This window comes from Mustela nigripes, chromosome 6, assembly GCF_022355385.1.
Source record: "Mustela nigripes isolate SB6536 chromosome 6, MUSNIG.SB6536, whole genome shotgun sequence".
NCBI classification, from domain to species: domain Eukaryota; kingdom Metazoa; phylum Chordata; class Mammalia; order Carnivora; family Mustelidae; genus Mustela; species Mustela nigripes.
The window spans coordinates 41,643,459-41,663,463 of NC_081562.1; the positions used below are offsets into that span (position 1 = coordinate 41,643,459).

The 20,005-nt window shown below is 37.9% G+C and overlaps 1 pseudogene; it reads left to right on the forward strand.

Annotated features, from left to right (window-relative positions):
* The first annotated feature begins 15,476 nt into the window (after window positions 1–15,476).
* Window positions 15,477–15,620, forward strand: LOC132021056 (U1 spliceosomal RNA; annotated as a pseudogene).
* The last annotated feature ends 4,385 nt before the right edge of the window (window positions 15,621–20,005 follow it).

A 20,005-nucleotide genomic window follows, 5' to 3' on the forward strand; every position in this document is an offset into this window, starting at 1 on the left:
GCTCAGGTCATGATCCCTAGGTCCTGGGATCAGCCCTGCATGGGACTCCCTGCTCAATAGGGAGCCTGCATCTCCCTTTCCTGCTCCCCCTGCTTGTGCTCTCTCTCTCTCTCTCTCTGTCAAATAAATAAAATCTTTAAAAAAAGCAAAAACAAAACCAAAAAACCTTAAATGCCCTGAGAAGCTTGCAGTTGATACATGAAAGAGGTTTTTTCCAAATTGGACAATCCTAAAATTGTACAAAATCTTACTAATAAGGATTATGAAACTGGGGAAAAAAAAAAAAAAAACCTTTTCTAAACTATAACAAAAACAAACTTTGGTCAGCCATGTTGGAGAAAAGATCAAATTACCTTTTGATTCTCTCCAATTGAAAGATGGCTCAGTCGGTTGAGCTTCTAACTCTTGGTTTCTGCTCAAGTCTCAATCTGGGGGTCCTGGGATTGAACCCCGTGTCGGCCTTTACACTCAGCATGGAGTCTGCTTGCCCCTCTTCCTCTGCTCTTCCCCCTGCTCTCTCTGTCTCTCTCTCTCTATCTCTCTCTCACAAATAAATAGAATCTTTTTTTTAAAAAAAGAAAATATTATGACATTATCATTTGGAGAGGTGATTAAGAAGTATGTAGTCAAAAAAGTTGGAAAGAATAACAAGTATGTCAAGCAGATGGTTAATAAGAATACTTTGATTTTTTTGAATTTTGTAGTATTTGTGGTATTTATCAACTTTTTAAAATTATAATATATTGTGTTAGTTTTCTCATTAAAAGTAGCTATTTGCTTGTATACCTTGTTTCATTCATACTTGTGCACTCTTCTTCTTAAAGAAGATCCCCCAGTTGTATAAGGTTTTCCACTAGCCTGGATTTGGTCCAACTAACTCTCCTTTCCTCATCTGTGTACTGAAAAGGTTTGTTTGGATAAGAGTCCTCCAGGAGATGCTTATCCCTACCCTCTTGAGATATTGTATTAATAGGTGATTTGTACCTAAGAATAGCATGATACAGGAGAAAAAGTTGATGAGTTTAAGTTCTCAAATTCTAAAATCCTACTGGCTTATTCTCTGTAGAAATGTTCTCACCAAATACACAGGAGGACAAAAGAAAAAGAAGAAATTTCCCCAGGGTATTGAGGAGGTTCAATTTCTGCTCACATGTTAAGCGCAGGAGGGACAGGGCTGTGCCGTGTGATAGTATGTTGAGACCACCATCCTCCTCCTCTCACCCCACAAGAAACAGAAAAAAACTTTAAATGTCTGACCATGTAGACTTTTCTGCTGTCTGAAACCTGAGAGATCAGAAAATATCATTATCAAAAAGATAAAACTTGTATTTCCGCAATGAATAATAAAGCTACAGATAAGCAAAATAGAAATACTCTCAGGGAATGTAACCTATTAATTCAAATTCACACCAAATTGTCAAATGGCTGCAATTATATCCTTTTGTCTAGTTTTTTTAAACTTTATTGAGAAATAATTGACAAATATAATTGTATATATTTGAAGAATGTGATGATTAGATATACATACACTCTTGCAGAATGGTTACCGAAGGTCTAGATAATCCCCTCACATAAAGTATTTAATTTTGTGTATGTGGTAAAAATGCTTAAGATGTACTCTCAGCAACTTTCAAGTTTACAGTACCCTATTAGCTATAATCACCATGCTGTGTATTATATTCTACAAACTTGTACCTTTGACCTTTATCACCTCATCTCTCTTTCCCTGGAGCCCCTGGCAACCAACATTCTATTCAGTTTCTAGGAAATTAGCTTTAATTGGTTGAGGAAAGGAAAATGAGACAAAGATTGAAGTAAAAAGGGGCAGTAAGTCCACTGGAGATGAGCCATCTCCACCACCAAGTTCTGTCTGAAGCCTGGTTGGAGAAGCTGGCTAAAATATAGGGAATATTTTTAATAAGAAAAATACGCATAAAATTCATTGTGGACAGAAATAGTCATAAATATGCAAAGGGTAAAAGAAATTCATCTGGAAATGCTCATTGCCAGCTCTCTAAGAAACATGAGATGGAAGATTATAATGAGCTTGCCACAAAGCTTCCCTGACTTGAAGATGTGACTTTTCTGAGTTCTTTCATATTTAATTGTATCTACGGTAGTATTTCAGGGGATCTTATTACTCTTTATTCCTTATTTCTACTTATAAGGAGGTAAACTGGCTGCATTTTCTTTTTAGGAGAATGCATGTTTTGTCTTTTTGTCATTTTTAAGAAAAGACATGTATTGTAATGCTTGTCCCTTCTTATATTTGACAAGTGTTTTTATATGGACAGTAGATCTCTATGGGGAAATGTCTAATAATGGGAAATCGAGTCTACATCTCATATTTTTATAATTATAGAAAGATTCCAACTTATCACATGTGAATCTTCTCCTGCAACTATATTTTGAGAGAAGTTGCATGTAAGTGATAAAACAGAAGGGCCAATATTTCATTTTACGTTTATCTGACTGTATCATTTTATAGCTGGGGAGAGCTGAAGCAATCATCCGCTGTAAGTGCAAGGTAGTTGAGGCCCACAAAGTTAAATCATTAGTAGCAAAGCTGAAACTGGGCTTTATATTAATATATGCTTAGTCCAGGGGTCTTTTCACCACATCGAGTTACTTCCTGTAATTGCCTCATTATACAAATGAGAATAATAACCAGATATTACAAATGATTTAATGACTTTCACAATAGAAATGTTTAAAGGTTGTTCTTTAGAAAGAAGCAAATGATCCCACAAGGAGTGTCTGAGATGCAAGACAAATGGCAAGCAAAGAAACTGGTAAACATCTAGAAATATATAGACACTGTCTGTGAAAAACAAATATTATCTAATTTGTAGAGGTTTTTTAAAAGGGTAAAATAATGGACAAAATATCCTTAAATTCAGGAGGGAAGTGATCGGAGTTATGGTGTTCTAAGGTTCTTCCCAAATCATAATCATACTACAATGACTAAAAGCAGGAAATTCACACTGATATAATACTATAATTCACAGACTTTATTTAGTTTTTACTGATTGTGTCGCTAACGTACTTTTCTAGTCCAGGATCACACGTTATATGGGTAGGCTTGTGACTGCTTCAACCAAGAGAGTAAACAGAAGTGATGCTATGTGACAAGGGGAAGAAACATAGATCCCACCTCTCAATGGTAAGTGTTTAAAGAATCTACACCTCTGTTTTTAAACTATCCCAAAGAAAAAAGACCTAAGAATTGCTAAGACACTCCTGAAAAAAGAAAAACAAACTGGGGAAATTTTGTTGTATCAGAGATCAAGATTATTATAAAACCATTAATTAAGACAATATGATACTGATATAGGAATAGACAACAAATGAATAAAATGAAGAACCTAGAAGGAGAACCCACATATGTAATGTTCCTGACATATTACATGGGTGATATTGTAGGTCAGTGGGAAAAGGACAAGATATTCAATGAGTAATGCTCAGACATTTGGTGATCCAAATGGAAAAAAATGTTATTAGATCATACTACACTTATAAGTCAATTACTAATTAAAAACTGAGGAGTGAAGGGCAAAATCTTATAGGTTTAAGGCATTGGATAATAATATTATAATGGTCAGGGTCTGTGGGTGGCTCAGTGGGTTAAAGCCTCTGCCTTTGGCTTGGGTCATGATCCCAAGGTCCTGCGATTGAGCCCCGCATCGCGCACTCTGATCAGCAGGGAACCTGCTTCCTCTTCTTTCTTTGCTTGCCTCTCTGCCTACTTGTGATCTCTATCCGTCAAATAAATAAATAAAATCTTTAAAAATATATATTATAATGGCATCTCAGTTCCTATGTCTTCATCAGAGGTCCATCTTCATTCTTGTTCCTAGGTTTTCATAAGTCATCCCTAAACTCCTACAATAAACCCTACCAACTTTTTTGGTTTTGCTTCAGCTAACTGTCCATGGTTTCTGCACCCTACACAAAGTGTTTAAGTTAAGCTGGTAGAAAGGAGAGGCCAAATGTTCATCTGCTACTTACTTCATGCCCAACATATATTGTCTCATTTAATTTTCACAAACAAACCAATGAGATAGTCACTGATTATCCCCCATTTTATGATGGACACCTACAGAGGCATAGAGAAGTTAAGGCCTAAGTAAGGTCAAAGGGTTAATAATAAGTAGTTAAACCAGGATTTTAATCTGGATATTCTGGCTCCAATCCTTAACAAAGGAACTAGAATTTGAATTCTTGTACTGTCTGGCTCCAAAGATCATATTCTTAACCTCTATGCTGTGCTGTGAAAACCAGAATATCAGAACAACTCTCTTTGCATTACTGTGTTGTGACCAGGCCAATCCCAACTCCTGGTGTCCTACAGAGCTTCACAGAAAGGAGCACTCTTCTAGTACAGACTTGATAAGCGCTTTTTAGGGAAACACTGTAGTACCAAATAACTGCTCCCCACAGGAACTTCCAGTTCTGGGACCAGACTTTACCTCTGTTATGCATACATTTCGGCCCTTAATTTCCAGCACCATTTTGTCTTGTCTTCTTCCTCCACCCCCAAGCACCAATGGTAAAGTTCACTGCAGACAGCAAGGAGACACAATGTGCTTCATCTGTGTGTAGCCTCTCCCACTACAAAGGGATGGATAGCTTTAGCTCTCCAGAAGTCACAACTAAGTGCCCTTAAGCACATTTAGTTCAAGGAAATCAGTAATGGTTGAACTTCAGCTCCAAGTCCAGCACTGTGCTAGGTGTGGCCCACAAGATTTTGTACCATCTGGATTTTGCAGATCCCATAAAAATAAGACTTTCTTTTCATCTGTCACCTTCAGAGGCTTTGGTTTTTAAAAGGGCCACCACAGGCTTAGCTCATGATCTTGTACCCTACAGTTGGCTTGGGCTGTCATAAGAAGCTGTCACTGAGAGCAAACTAAGTTAGTTTTGTTTTATTTCTCAATGATAAATTAGGGATACCTGGGTGGCTCAGTTGGTTAAGCATCTGCCTTTAGCTCACATCATGATCCCAGGGTCCTGGAATCATGTCCGTAGCAGGCTCCCTGCTCACCAGGGAGCTCCCTGCTCACCCTCTGCCTGCTGCTCCCCCTGCTTGTGTGTGCTCTCTCTCTCTCTCTCTCTCTCTCTGACAAACAAATAAATAAAATCTTTAAAAGTAAAAAATGAGACAGCATTTCAAATATGGTAAAGATTCTAAATATGAACTAGTAGTTTCTAGAAATCGTTTTGTATTTCTTTCTCTTTCTCTTTCCTTTCTTCCTTCCTTTTTTCTTTCCCTTTCTTTCCTTCCTTTCTTCCTTCTTAATCAGCAAAAGCCTCTCTGAATTACTACAACTAGAAATGATCTCTTTCTCTAGCCACTATAGTATGTAGATACTTGAAATATGCTCATGTTCTTTTATTGAATAAATAGCTGTACACTTCTCTCACCTACCTACCAGATCAAATGCAGTGGTAATGAGTTCTGCGGGAGCATAATCTTCAAAAGTGGCTCCTTTACAACAGAATTTTAAAGGTAAAATATTGATAAGACAAAGGGATCACTTCTGTGCCATTCTTGCATTCCCCACCACACTTCAACAATACCTTGGCCATAATGGACCACTTCATGAAATAGGTCATCACAGACTTAGAGCAGATATGTTGAGAAATAGTTACCATATGGAGCCGAGTGGCATAGCCGAGCGTGTTTAATCCCTGCACCTGGGCTACTTTAAAATGAGGGAAAGTGGTATTAACAAAAAATATCCAAAATTTAGAAATAAGTTAAAGGAAAAGGAGCATGTTCTTCCAATATTAAACATTTTCACAAAGCCATGCAAGGATTACTTAAGTACCAATCCTTGACTCACTATCTAGCACTTATTTTAAAAACCCAGATTTTATGAAGTCACGTCTTAACTTACAGGGTTTTTTTCCTCTGGGACAGATGTAAACGATTTCTGTCTAGTGGAAGAATTATCCCAAACTTATGGTTTTATTGCTTTGTAGGTATTAACCAGTTTTATAGCTAACCCAACAATCTTATTCTAATATATGTTTTTCAATGTCTTTAAATACCCATTTACTTAAGTGGTCTTTGAATCAGCTTTCCCATTTTACTGCTTCCTTCACTAATGACTGAACAAATCTCTGACACATGCCCATACTATGTATGAGAGGCATGGTTTTAAATTTTTGAAAAGTGTACTTTGCCCAAGCAAACTACAGAGATGGAAGCCTTGTTTTCTGGTAAGAATACTGAATCTGGGGAATACAGCTTGGACTCTCATTATTTCCTACCCAAATCACAGGTCTCCATGTTGAAGCAAGTGCAACCTGCTCAAGATGGCCAAGAAGTCCCACCAACCTAGAAGAATTCATGTAAGTCAGCAGTGCATCTAGGAGGAGAGCAAAGGTACCAAGCAGTGGAATTAGCGGCACTCTACACTCTTCAGAGTAGGGTGCAGGAGAGAGGGATGAACCAAAGCGGAAAAGGAAGCAGAAAAAAAAAAATGGAGAAGAAGGAGAAAGAAAACAAAGTCGGGAAACAAGGCCTAGGAATGGTGCAAATGACGGGATTTCAAGCTCCTTAGAGAGAATTTTGAAAAACCCTGGACATGGACATAATAAGACTCAATAAGAGTACATCTCTAGTTTACTTAGGTGAGCCAACAAAAATAAGGAGAGGCATAAAAGAAGGGGATTTCACAAATATGACTGCAGTTAAAGAAATGCCAGAAATGTGTTATTAGTTGAACACACATTCAAATGATTTGTTAATCCAGATATCACTTTATCCACACCATGTACACTCAGTATTAATCTTTTTGAGGACTCATTCTCCCTCCCCCCAGCAATTCAAAAATAGTTCAAAATACTTAGGAAAATTATGTTATCAAAACAAAGCAAAACCTGAATCAGAGTGAATCATAGCAGTTATCTAGTCACTAAACCGATGCTAGACAAGGACCATGATGAGTTTTCTTGCCTGCAGGGAAGGGAGGGAAGAAAGCAGAAGGCGTCAGAAGATGAGGCAGGCGCTGAACTTGTTTCTCCCCAGCACATTCTCCCAAACTGGTGAAAACCAGTCCAGTTTTAATGTGACAAAAATCACTGCTTCTCAGACCATGATGAAAAAAATGTTGGAGGGAACAGTGTAAACACCAGGAAAGAAAAGAGCCCAAGGGAAGAGCCTTCGTTATGATGTTCACCCCCACATGTCTGCACAAGCTATGCTCCCTCTGATGACAGATCCTTAGTAAGTCTTGGCTTACTAGTGGGTAAAAAGGGAAAGTGTATATAAAAGAACTGATGCTCCAAAAGAAATGTTCAACTGGCTTAAAAAAAAAAAATAAAAAAAAAAGACTACCCCTCCCCCACCAAAAAAACTGAACAGTATTTCAAAGGTGTTATTCAATGCACTTAAATCAGTAAAGGGATAGAAATCAAACCTAGGCAAGACCTTTGTCTACAAAAGAATGCCCCTGGTATCACTGAATTCAATACTCAGATAATAAAATTTCCATTTGATAAACATTTTTCTATATAAGAGGCAGCTCTAATTCTATTTGAGGAATATAGATTGTTGATGAGATTCAGAGACCATTATCTCTTCTCCTTATTTAAAGGATTCAGATTCCCCCATCTTATAAAGCATCCAGTACAGTCTTTTATAATCCTCAGAATAATCCTCAGGATAATCCTCAGGGGGGTTAAGGGGTGGGGAGAGCATGGCCTCTGAACAGGTAGAATTGATTTTATTATTCTTTGTTGTCATGATGGGAATTATGTGTTCAGCTCCAAATGCTGAATTCACGAAAACAATGTTTTTCTCCCTCACTAGGAATAAGACAAACTATTAAATCATTATTTCCTTTCCAGCTAAGGGTCCTTGTTGTCCTGACCAACTAAATGAACCATGCAGTATCTACTTGGAAAAAATGTGTGGCAGAAGTGTGAGTGGTTAAATGTCACAGAAACTGGGCTCTAAAAGCTCACAGCTGAATGCATAGTCACTGTTTGCAATTCACTGCTGGCATCTGTTGCCATTCTGCCCAATGTTAAGGGGCTACCCCTGGGAGTTAGCTGATGCTTTCTGAATAACTCACTTCTAAAATCACCCAAGAAGTGAAGCAATATTTATTTGTCAGCATGAATTATGATGCTGGCAAAAGTCATGAATCCATGTTGTTAAGCCTATGCGGATTTACTCTAGCTTTGCATCACTCAGATTAACATCAGGGATAAAAGGGCAAGCTACTGTCAAGGGCCAGATACGAAGAGCTTTGGCCAGAATTAAAGACAAAAGGTGCCTGGGTGGCTCAGTGGGTAGAGCATGTGACTCTTGATCTTAGGGTCATGTGTTCAAGCCTCATGTTGGATGTAGAGATTACTAAAAAAAATAAAAATAAAAATAAATAAAAAAAGAAAAGGAAAAAAGGCAATAGGTAATCATCTCTGTGGAGAGGTGCCTTGGTCAGCACCATTTATCCAAAGGGTCCATTCACATGAAAAAGAAGGGTTTTTGAAATCCCACAGGTTCCTTGCCTCCTGACTTTAGTTGGCTCACCTAAGTGAATTGTTTGTTTTCTCATATTGTGCTTGGACTTTCTCATCCAATGATGTAGACTTTGCTTCCTTTTTTTGTTTGTTTTTTTTTGTTTTTTTTGTTTTCTCACCTAATACAGGAGAGGCTCTTAATTTCCCCTTCCTGCCTAACAGGCATGGTCCACATCTCATATCCTTCTCTTTTGCAAAATGACATTTGGCCAAGGGAAAACACATCAGGAGCTATTTCTTAAATCTTTATTGCACTGAGTATTTAAATCTTTATTGCACAGCTCTAGATGACTGTTCTGTGTCCAAACAGCAAAGAGATGGGCTTAAGAGTTTCCAATGAAATTTGCTATTTACAGCCAGGTTGGGGGAGGAGTTGTGGCTCACAGTCAATGTCAGGAAATAGGGAGTGTAATTTAATCTGTGCCTCCTCCTTCCTTAACTTGCTGCTGGGTGGTGTCCCACTTTGAACTCAAATGGAATTCAGACATTTTAGGGCTCTTCTAGTGAGCAACAAGGATGGAGCTTCAAGAATTTGCAAGAGGAGGAGCCCTCTGGAGAGAATCATTCCCAGAGAAAAGGAATAGACATCACAGCTGTAGAAAGGGAGGAGCTATTCCAAGTACTACATGGTGTCCTCAACCCAGTCTCGCCCATCGGATTGGGCACCAAAGACTCACATTCCACCTAGGGAAAGGCTAGTAGAGAAAACACTCTAAGTAGGGCGCCTGGGTGGCTCAGTGGGTTAAGCCGCTGCCTTCGGCTCAGGTCATGATCTCAGGGTCCTGGGATCGAGTCCCGCATCGGGCTCTCTGCTCGGCAGGGAGCCTGCTTCCTCCTCTCTCTCTCTCTCTGCCTGGCTCTCTGCCTACTTGTGATTTCTCTCTGTCAAATAAATAAATAAAATCTTTAAAAAAAGAAAAAAAGAAAACACTCTAAGTAAAAACTATTTGTTCACAAAAATTTGGTGAGATAGCAGGACTGTATGGGACATCTTTAAAAGGAGAGCCAATTTCCACACACTGTTGACACCTACAGGGCTTCACTGTATTAGAAGCATCAAGTGTGAGGAATCTATACTGCCTAGCAGGCATAGCCAGTGGAGATGAGAGCAGGGTCTCACAGATGGGCTCCCTCTAGAGGAGCTTGACATGCTCAATAGAGGTGAGAGGAGGAAAGAAAATGGCTGTTTCTGTAATTTAAGTGACCAGCATTGTTTGAAGAGATACATGGGGGACCTTCATAAATACTTAGTTTGAGAGGATCCCTTACAGAACACTGAGATCTTGTAATAGCAGGTGGGAGCAAGAAACTAGGGGGCCAGATGATTCTTTTCCTAAGTGTGGTTTTACTTTGCAGGGAATAACCAAGTGAACAGACTCTTAACTGTTTTTCTTTCAAAGGACAGATGGAGATCCATGTTGCTCAGGCCTAACTCCTGACGTGCTTTGGCACCAGGAGCTAAAAACTGGAATGTGCTGCTTGCTTCTGGGGTGCTGCTGACCCACTGAAGATGTCACTGAGAACATTGCCACTGAGAACAACTGGTAATTTTAGCTCTCCGCTGAAGGAATTAATCTACACTTATTAGTTATGGAGTACTGTTGAAAAATTGTTTTAACATTTAATTTCTTTAGCTCTCTATATGTTTATTCCTTTGAGAAACTTGGTTCATCTTTGGTGTTCATTGAGAGTGTCTTCTAAGAGCTCATATCTGGATCAATTCTCATGTTTGTCTTCTATTGTATTTTGTGTATTTTATATTGAAAGCATTGGTTTATATTCCTGTCTTTCTTGGTGCAGCTATAGACTATTCATGGAACTTACAGGGACAGGGATTGTATCAGACATTTTAATTATTTGAACTGAACTCTTTGTAGCCTTCATCATTGTCAGAGCAAGCTCTGTCCCCCAAAAAACTCATCAAGTTTTTCTGTGAATGTCCTACAACATGGCTAAGACTGGTAATTATCTCCAAACAATACTTCCTGTTCTTTTAAGAGTAACAAAAATCTTAGGTGGGCATAAAACAATATAGTAAATACATTTCTCAGATTCTATTGTAGCTAGATGAGGTCTTGCAATGAAGTTTTGGCACTGTATTGTGAGCAAAGTGTGGACTCTCCCTCCCAGTTTGTGCCGGGAAAGAGAAGGAGAATACTTTCTTACCTCCACATTTTGCATTTTACTATTTGGATGAGGGATATAGTGATGAACTATCTCCACCCTTAAAGACAAAGACCCTCCTCTAGACATGATAGAAAAAACAGCTAAGAGGATTCTGGGACCTGACAACACAGTTATCATAATAGTCCTGGACTGCTCACTCCTAAACTATGTATAATATGAGGGAAAAATAAACTCCTATCTCATTCAGATCACTGAATAACCACTTTGGTGTGTGGTATACATTAAAATATTTATTCCATGGAGCCAGCTAGTGTACTTATTTGTCATACCTTACAAATGCTCTTGGCACAAAACAAGAAGTTTAATATCTAAATAATCACACTGGGGCACCTGGGTGGCACAGTTGGTTAAGTGTCTGACTCTTCATCTCAGCTCAGGTTGTGATCTCAGGGTGGTGAGATTGAGCCCTGTTTAGTGCTCCATGCTCAACAGAGTCTGCTTGGGATTCTCTCACTCTCCCTCTGACCCCTCCCACTTGTGCTCTCTCTCTCTCTCAAATAAATAATTTTTTTTTAATGACCATATTAAGTCAGTAGATGATATGTGAAATTGTCAGGATCACTTTTATAAACTATCAAATTTTAAGATTTAAATCTTATAATTGTGAAGTGAGAGAAAAACCTCTCCTTTTAACATTTCCACAGGCTATTTGTCTACCACATAAATATTCATTGGTCCAGCTCCAAAGAGGTGGAAGTGAAATGTTCTAGTTCCTGTCCTTTTATTGCCCTCAGGCCACTCAAGTATGGTTGCCTTCTTACTTTCAACTTGCTTATTCTGAAACTCACAGATCACATGCTGAACTCTGACCAACTGTAATGAGAAACAAACTTTAGTTTTTGTCATAGTCAACTCTTTCACTCCTTTCTCATTACTTTATGCTCCTCTTTCACTCCTTAACCTTCTATCATCCACCCTTCAATTATTTCCCATTACCCACGCCTCCATTTCCTTGTTCCAGGAAAACTTGCTCACAGTATCCCTAAGAGATTTTATAGCCCCAACCAATTCTGAGACCCCCGTGCTTATCCAAGATACTTTCCATGTACTGGTAGTTCCACTTGTAGGTCCTCTACAGCCTGGCCACAGTGCCAGCTATGTAGGGTGGGGCAGAGTGGTTGGTCCCTGAAGGACAAGGAGGATCTTATCCTGAAGTAATAAACATTCATGAAACTGAGGGACATGTTTGATAGAAAGTCCTTTAGAGAGAGCAGAAAGTCAAAGGCCTAAAGCATTTGAGGTGACATCATAAAAAGTTAACAGAGCTGAAAAATTAAAAAAAAAAAAAGAATGAAAACGATTCAAATTGAAGTCAGAATCAGGGTTCTCATGTTTGAGACCATTCCAAGTTGCTTGGTGGAAAGTGATTAATTCTATACTTTGTTGGTTTTGGTTTTGAACCTAAGGTAGCAAGAACTTACTTAATCATGACATACTGCTATCATCAGTCTGGGCAAGTGCCCCCTCTTATTTCATTTTGTTTCATTTTCCTCTTTAATTGTTGATTCCCACCCTTGTTCCCCTCTCCAGCATAAGAACCTACCCTAAAGTACAAACAATATATGTCCTTAAATATTTTACAAGGTATATATCTATATGCAAAATAATGCTATATATCTATACCTTGTAAAATATATAGCATTATTTTGCATATTTGTAATTTGTAAATTCCAAATTATATAAAGTAATTATGTGAAAGAACTAACTAGAACCCAGAGTTCCACATGATTTAGATAAGACACCCATTCTCCTGACCTTTACAGTTTCATTGGAAATAGTGAGTATGTCCTGAATATGCCTAAAGGAAGACAGCACCCTGTGCTCCAGGAATGAAGACGAGTTCCCAGAGTCCTATGCATTTGAAAAGATTCCCACTCATTACCTCACCACACTCACTACAGTCTACCTATATAGATAGACCAACAGAGCTAATCCCACATACCTGTGAGGTTTTTTCTCTGGCCTACATAACTTTTTCCACCGGGCTTGGAGGTGTCTAAGAATGTTCATGTCAAGAATTTTAAGAGACTAAGATTTTACCCTACTTACATTACAGGAGAGGAGCCCTGAGCTTAGGCAACACAAATCTTTTAAAATGCATAAGAAGACTTCCTGATCTTTGCCATATAGGGAGACAATATTTTCATTATAATGGACAATAAACAACCTGTCTTTTGTTATCAGTCTTCCAAAACTATTCACAATAAGAACATCCTTGAGGGATGCCTGGGTGGCTCCGTCATTAAGTGTCTGCCTTCAGCTCAGGTCAGGATCTCAAGGTCCTGGGAACAAGTACTGCATCAGGCTCTTGCTCAGTAGGGAGCTTGCCTCTCCCTCTGCCCTCCCCCACTGCCTCTGTGCATTCTTTCTCTCTCTCTCAACTAAATAAATAAAATCTTTTAAAAAAAAAAAAAGGGCACCTGGGTGGCTCAGTGGGTTAAGGCCTCTGCCTTGGCTCAGGTCATGATCCCAGGGTCCTGGGATCGAGCCCCATGTTGGGCTCTCTGCTCAGCGGGGAGCCTGCTTCCTCCTCTCTCTCTGCCTGCCTCTGCCTACTTGTGATTTATCTCTGTCAAATAAATAAATAAAATCTTAAAAAAAAAAAAAAATCCTTGAAAAGATCGTCCAGAACAAAGGCAGTCTGCTCACAAGATATGCAAAATTCAAGAGATCCTTGGAGATTGTCTTCCAAACCTTTTTCTATGCAATTTTCTCTTTCTTTCTTAAATACCCCTCTATGTAGCTTATAATATCAGATAACCCATTCTTGTTGCAATCATTTACAAACCTCTCATTTTCTGAGGATTTCTGAAGAAATCAGTGTATTGATAATCCTTTACTACAGTGGCCTTTTGGCTCCATGACTTCTCCTTCAATGATCTAAACCTCTATTTTCTGATAATTTTTGAAGTTGAAATGAATATCATTTCATATGTTCGTTATTAGTGTCTTCCTTTTTTTTTTTTAATATTTCATTTATTTATTTTTCAGAGAGAAAGGGAGAACACAAGCAGTGGGAACAGCAGGTGGAGGGAGAAACAGGCTTCCCGCTAAGCAAGGAGCCCAATGTGAGACTCAATCCCAGGATCCTGAGATCAATACCTGAGCCTAAGGCAGACACTTAACTGACAGCCACCCAGGTGTTCCTTAATGTCTCCCCTTATGCAAATGCCATGTACATATCCTTCGCTGATTTTTCTCTTGGATTTACCATTTTCTTCTCTCTCTTTTTAAGATTTTATTTATTTATTTGACTAGAGAGATAGCATGACATTCCAAGCAGCGGGAGTGACAGGCAGAGGGAGAAGTAGGCTCCTGGCTGAGCAAGAAGCCTGATGTAGGACTTGATGTCAGGACCCTGGGATCATGATGTGAGCTGAATGAAGGCAGATGCTTAACTGACTGAGCCACCCAGGCATCCTGGGTTTACCATTTTCTTATAATTAGCAAGAGGTCTTCCTCACTGTAGATATTTTTCCCTTATTGACCTTATTTCAAATATCCTTTTCCAATCTGTGATCTGTATATGAACTCTCCCTATTATAGCTTTCAATGAAGCAAACTAAGTCCTTAATTCTAATGTATTTTCCATCCATTTCTTTTTTATCTTAGAGTTTGTGCTTTGGGGAGTTGGTTTAAGAAGTTCTTCCAGGGGCACCTGGGTGGCTCAGTGGGTTAAGGCCTCTGCCTTCAGCTCAGGTCATGATCTCAGAGTCCTGGGATTGAGCCCCACATCCGGCTCTCTGCTCAGCAGGGAGCCTGCTCCCCCCACCCCGCCTGCCTCTCTGCCTACTTGTGATCTCTGCCTCTCAAATAAATAAATAAAATCTTCAAAAAAAAAAAAAAAACAAAAAAACTTCTTCCACACCCCAAAGTCAGAAAAATAATAGGTGTATCTCTTTTTTTCCTTTATCATTAACATTTCAAATTTACATTGTCCATTTAGAACTTTAATCCAACTAAATTTCCCCCTCTCAGGGGAACAAATATAGATATATAAAATATTTGTGGTATTAAAATTTCATTGGAAAAGGTAGAAAATTAGGAGAAAATGTCTTAAAAAGTTTTTTTTAAGTTCCTTAAGTAGACAACAATGAAAAAAGGGTTGAGAAACACTGTTATAAGCTAAGAATCCAGTATTACTTTTCTCTATGAGACTTTCCTAATATCATCTGTTAAATGTTTTATCAATCCTTTCTCCATCTGCACATATCAGTTTGCAAGACTATCTATCTACCTGCAGTGAGCCACTTTCTATCCTTTTTCCAAATCACTTTAATTTTTCATAATGTATTTAGTCTTCTTATACATTGCAGAATAAGTGTGTTGAATTCATTTTTTTAAAGACCTACTACAAAAAGTCCTACTAGAATTTTCATTGGGATTGAATTAAATTTACAGATTAGTTTTGGAAAACAGACATTTTACCCTGTTGTCATCCATTCCATGACCATGGTATAACACTCCATTTATTTAAGACCTTTATGCCCTTAACAAATTTAAAACTTATTCTCCATAGAGATCATAGACATTGTTTATTCAGTTAAATTCATAGTTTAGAGTTTTGATTGTTATTAGGAATGGCATCATAGAATATTACATTTTTAGTTAGCTATTGCTGATGCAGAGGAACATTACAGATTTTTGTAAAATAGATCTTATATCTGGCATTCTTATAAAATCTCTTATTAGATCTACAGTCTTTCTGTTGACTCAGCTGGGATTATTTTATCTGAAAAAAAAAAAAAGAGCAGATGCTTAGCTGGCAGGGGAGTGATTTTCTCAGGGCAATTCTTATCCATTGCACTCTGGATGTCCTGACCCCTGTGATTTCCCCAAATGTGGGGAAACTTTACATAATTTGTGGTAGTGGGGGACTGCATTAGTGCTCTCCCCTCCTTATGTCACCACATCAAAAAAAAAAAAAAAAAAAAAAAGGAAAGAAGAAAGAGAGAGAGAGAGAAAAGAAAGAAAAAAAGAAAAGAAAAATAAATTGATACTTTCTCTGAAGCAGATGGGGAGAAACCAATAATCTAGTAACCTATATGTAACAAGTAGAATGGAGAATTGAATCCTGTGGAACACACTATAATGACTAGCTGGTCTGGGATGCCTGGGTGGCTCAGTCAGTTAAGCAACTGCCTTTGGCTCAGATCATTATCCCAGGGTCCTAGGATAGAGTCCCATATCCAGCTCCTAGCTCAGCTGGGAGCCTGCTCCTCCCTTGCCTGCTCTGCCTGCTCTGCCTGCTCTGCCTGCCCTGCCTGCTGCTTCCCCTGTTTGTTCTCTGTCTCTCTATGACAAATAAATAAATATATAATCTTTTAAAAATCAGCTAGTCTGTTTAATGGCACAGGTAATTTCTGCTTTGCATTTGCAATGATCAGCTTATTCAGTTCTATCGAATAAATAGCTATAATTACTTTAGCTTCCTTATTCATATGCTAAATAATTATGAATTTCAGGAATGTATTATGTTATAAAAGGTTAGAAGCACTTGTACTGCTTTATCTCAGTGAGTAGAGCAGTAATCAATATTCTATGTGTTTCTTTGAATAACCATATTTAATAACTCTGAACATCTTACCAGTACTCACAATGAAGAAAAAAATTAAGCATATATTTATAGGAGGAGAAAATTTCTTGGGTAGTTTCCTAAATGATGAACTATCAAAAATGGTTAAGTCAAAGTGATCATTTTCTCCTGATGATCCAAACTTATTGCTTGATAAGAGCTTCAAGAAATTAGTTCTATCAAAATATACACACCATTCTCTAAATCAAACAATAGTTACAGAATAAAATAATGTTCCATTGTAACAAACTTGGACGAAGTTTCTACATGTCTGTAGAATCTGGAAATTCCCCAAAATAGTCACAATAAAACTAGATGCCTTAAGAAAGAAATTTCTGAAAATTATCATATCAACTGGACTGAAAATTTCTTCATCATTTAAAAAAGCCAAGAAATATCTGGACCAACAAGTGGTTTCTACCAGAATAAATGTGTAGCACTTGGCAAAATGTAAGCATGTGTGTTTTAATTTTTTAAAATTGGGTTTTGGGGGCACCTAGGTGGCAGTCAGTAGTATCTGCCTTCAGCTCAGATCATGATCCCAGAGTCCTGGGTTCCAGGCTTGGATAAGATTCTTGGCTTAGTGGGGAGGCTGCTTCTCCTTCTCCTTCTGCCTCCACTCCCTCAGAACCCCCATCCCTGCCCAGTGCTCTCTCTCACTCACTCACTCTTTCAATTAAATAAATAAAACCTTTTTAGTTTAGAGGCAAGATGGTGGAGGAGTAGCAGACTGAAATGACATCAGGTCACAGGAATTCAGCTAAATAGTTATCAAACCATTCCGAACACCTACAAACTCAACAGGAGATCGAAAAGAAGAGGAGCATCAATTCTAGAAACAGTAAATTGACCACTTCCTGAAAGGTAGGACATGCAGAGAAGTGAATCCCAACCCACGGGAAGATAGACCAAGAGGGGGAGGGGCCGTCTCCTGGAAAGCAGTAGAGCAGTGGAGGACACTGAATTGAATTTGAATTTTATTTTTTTCTTATTCTAATTTTTTTAACTTTTCCTCTTTCATCTATTAAGGATTTTTTTTTAAGATTTTATTTATTTATTTATTTAACAGACAGAGATCACAAGTAGGCAGAGAGGCAGATAGAAAGAGAGAGAGGAGGAAGCAGGCTATCCGCAGAGCGGACAGCCCGATGCGGGGCTCGATCCCAGGACCCTGGGATCATGACCTGAGCCGAAGGCAGAGGCTTTAACCCACTGAGCCACCCACGCGCCCCCATCTATTAAGGTTTTTAACTAGTTTATCTTAACAATACCTTTCTTAAAAAGTCTTTTTAAGCCTTCATTATTATAGTCATATTTTATCCTTCATTTTATTTATTATTTTTTGTAAACATATAAGGTTTTTTTTTTCCTAAAAAATTTTAGGATATAATTTCTTCTAATAGATAAAAATTTACCCTAAATCTAGCACAGGGCTTTGTTCTAGTCTCCAGCCTCAGCACATTCTCTCCTCCTTTTTTTTTTTTCTACTTTCTTTAGTCAACCAACTTATCTTATCAATTCCTTTTTTAGAACTTCTTAAATTTCATCTTTACAATCATATTCCATTCCTTCATCATGTTTATTATTACTTTTACATATATATATTTTTCCTTTCTTTAAAATTGTGGGAGGTAGTTTCTTCTAAGAAACCAAAATACACCCAAAATCAAGTGGAAAATCAAGTGGCTCTGTTCTATGCACCAGAAATTTTTAAAATTTCTTTTTACCCCCATCCTTCTCCCTCCATTTTGGGGTCTCTTCTGATTTGGTTAATGTACATTTTTCTGGGGCCCTTGCCATCCTTTTACTATTTTATTCTCTCATTCATATATTCTTATCTGGATAAAATGACAAGGCAGAAAAACTCACCACCACAAAAACAAAAAAAGAACAAGAGGCAGTATTGATGGCTAGGGACTTAATCAATACAGACATTGGTAGCATGTCAGATCCAGAGTTCAGAATTATAATTATCAAAGTGCTAACAGGTCTCTAAAAAGGAATGGAAGATATTAGAGAAACCCTGTCTGGAAAAATAAAATCCCTTTCTGGAGAAATAAAAGAACTAAAATCTAACCAAGCTGAAATCAAAAAAAGGTATTAATAAGGTGCAATCAAGAATGGAGGCTCTTACTTCTAGGATAAATGAAACAGAAGAGAGAATTAGTGATATAGAAGACCAGATGACAGGGAAGAAAGAAGCTGAGCAAAAGAGAGACAACCAATTACTGGAACATGAGGAGAAAATTTGAGAGATAAGTGATATCATAAGATGAAACAATATTAAAATAATTGGGATTCCAGAAGAAGAAGAAAGAGAGAGAGGGCAGAAGGTATCTTGGGGCAAATTATAATAGAGAATTTTCCCAATATGGCAAAGGAAAGAAGCACCAAAATCCAGGAGGCACAGAGAACCCCCCTCAAAATCAATAAAAATAGGTCCACACCTCATCATCTAATAGTAAATAGTAATCATCTAATAGTAAAACTTACTAGTCTTAGCAACAAAGAGAAAATCCTGAAAGCAGCTCAAGACAAAAAGTCTTTAACACACAATGGTAGAAATATTTGATTGGCAGAAGACTTATGCACAGAGATCTAGCAGGCCAGAAAGAACTGGCATGATATATTCAGAGCACTAAATGAGAAAAATATGGAGCCAAGAATAATATATCCAGCTAGGCTATCATTGAAAATAGAAGGAGAGATAAAAAGATTCCAGGACAAACAAAAATTAAAAGAATTTTCAAACACCAAGCCAGCCCTACAGGAAATATTAAAAGATATCCTCTAAGCAAAGACAGCCTAAAAGTAGTGGACCAGAAAGGAACAGAGACAGTGTACAGTACCAGTCACCTTACAGGTAATACAATGGCAGTAAATTCGTATCTTTCAACAGTTACCCTGAATGTAAATGGGCTAAATGCCATAATTAATTAAAAGACACAAGGTATCAGAATGGATAAAAAACAAAACCCATCAATAGGCTATCTAAAAGAAACTCATTTTAGACCCAAAGACACCTCCAGATTGAAAGCGAGAGGGTAGAAAATAATTAACCATACTAATGGACTTCAAAAGAAAGCTGGGGTGGCAATCCTTATATGATGTATATGAATACATTAGATTTTAAGCCAAAGACTATAATAAGAAGAAGGACACAATACCATACTTAAAGGGTCTGTCCAACAAGATGTAACAATTTTAAATATATATGCCCCTAACATGGGAGCAGTCAACTATATAAACCAATTAATAACAAAATCAAAGAAATGCATCAACAATAATACAATAATAGTTGGGGACTTTAACACTCCCCTCACTGAAATGGACAGATCATCCAAGCAAAAGATCAACAAGGAAATAAAGGCTTTAAATGACACACTGGACCAGATGGACATCACAGATATATTCAGAACATTCCATTCCAAAGCAACAGAATATACATTCTTCTCTAGTGCACGTGGAACATTCTCCAGAACAGATCATATCCTGGGTCACAAATCAGGTCTCACCCAGTACCAAAAGATTTCAGACCACAATGCTCTGAAGCTAGAACTCAATCACAAGACGAAAGTTGGAAAGACTCAAATACTTGAAGGCTAAAGAGCATCCTGCTCAAGAATGAATGGGTCAACCAGGAAATTCAAGAAGAATTGAAAAAAATTCATGGAAACAAATGATGATGAAAACACAACTGTTCACCAT